Source organism: Sinocyclocheilus grahami, unplaced genomic scaffold (genome assembly GCF_001515645.1).
Source record: "Sinocyclocheilus grahami isolate Dianchi unplaced genomic scaffold, SAMN03320097.WGS_v1.1 scaffold5268.1, whole genome shotgun sequence".
NCBI lineage: Eukaryota > Metazoa > Chordata > Actinopteri > Cypriniformes > Cyprinidae > Sinocyclocheilus > Sinocyclocheilus grahami.
The window spans coordinates 2,896-4,613 of record NW_015510007.1 but is presented as its reverse complement, the minus strand read 5'-3'; the positions used below and the strand labels follow the sequence as shown (position 1 = coordinate 4,613).

Below are 1,718 nucleotides of genomic sequence, written 5' to 3'. Positions count from 1 at the left end.
TGTTGCCTGGAATGTCAGAAGATGGAGTGGAGTATGGTTAGTATTGACCTCTTGCAATTTAAAAGCCCTATAGAGGATGTACATATGAATTCATAATCCTTTATTTTGGGTAATTCTAGATGACCTAGAGACCAATAGTGTTGCAGCCATTCCTGGCATGGGGATCCCAGAACAGCTGAAGGCTGCCATGGAACAAGAACAAACTGGTTAAGACACTTAATACATGCACAGTCAATATTTATTGAAGTTCAATTGGTTGGTTATTTATAATTGGTAGTTATGTGCTCAGGCAAAGAGATGGTGGCAGAGCCAGAGATGAGTATTCCAGGGCTGGACTGGGGAATGGAAGAGGTCATGCTGAAGGACCAAAAAAAGCCCCCGACTAAAAAGGTTCCTTATGCAAAGCCAATTCCAGCTCAGTTTCAGCAGGTCAGTATGATCATTTTATACATAGGTTTTGGTAGCACTGCCAGACTAGATGTGTGTTCCTCAATTTTTGATTTACTCAATAGGCCTGGGCAGAGAATAAGGTTCCAGCGATGCCTCCTGGAGAGGTTCCAAAGGAAAGGAAGGATGAGAAGACCGTAGATGGCAAAAAGAAGACACAAGCAGAGATTGAGCAGGAAATGGCTGCCCTGCAGTATACAAACCCAATGTTGCTTGAGGTCTTTAAATAGGATTACATTTACAGCTTTAGCATTGTGCTGTAAAAATGTAAATAAACACTGTATTATGCATATACACTGCTTAATTATTTAATAAAGAAATTATGTTTTTGTCCATAGCAACTGAAGATTGAGCGAATGGCACAGTTGCAAGACCAGGGAATGCCTCCCCCTGCTGGACAGTCAGGGCCAATGCCACCCTTTCCAGGGCAGGGTGGTCCGATGCCCCCACCAACACAAGGCTTCCCTCAGTCCATGCCTCCACAACAAATGCCGCACAACATGCCTCCAATGGGACCAGGTGGAATGCCTGGTCCTTTCATTCCTCCGGGCCAAATGGGCCCACCAGGACCTCCCATGCACCAAGGTCCCCCTCCTCAGGGCATGATGGGTCCAGACATGCACGGACCTCCACGTCATCCAAGCTCTCACAGGAACATGGGACCCCAGGGACCTCCTGGTATGCCGCCTGGCCCCAGAGGTATGCAAGGACCTCCCCTAACAGGAATGCCCCCAGGTTCTGGTGGCCCTCCAGCCGGTATGATGGGACCACCACGAGGACAGGGACCACCACAGGGAGGCATGATGCATCAGGACATGAGGGGGCCTGTGCCTCATGGAAACATGATGGGCCCTCAGGGACCCATGCCAGGGAGTGTGATGGGGCCTCCACCGAGGACTCATGGTAACATGCAGGGAAATATGCATGGAATGGGGCCTCCTCCAGGGGGTATGCATGGACCACCAAACAACATGCAAGGGCCACCAGGAAACATGCAAGGACCTCCAGGCAATATGCAGGGCCCTCCACCATATATGCAAGGCAAACAACCACACATGGGTGATGGAAACCGTGGACAGTTTAACCAGGTGAAGAAACAGTTGGGATAACCACATCCACGAATGTTTAGGACAAAAAGATGCAACTGAATAAAAGTCAGGGTAGATTCTGTTGCTGAAATGTTATGCATGTCTTCCAGGGACAGAATCCTGGGCCTCAATCAATGATGCAAGGAATAGGACAGCAGGGTCCTAACGGGAAAGGTAATACTC

General features: G+C 48.8%; 1 pseudogene; it reads left to right on the top strand.

The window, feature by feature from the left end:
• LOC107577157 (pre-mRNA 3' end processing protein WDR33-like) overlaps positions 1-1,718 on the top strand; it is a 13,162-nt pseudogene that overhangs the window by 8,555 nt on the left and 2,889 nt on the right.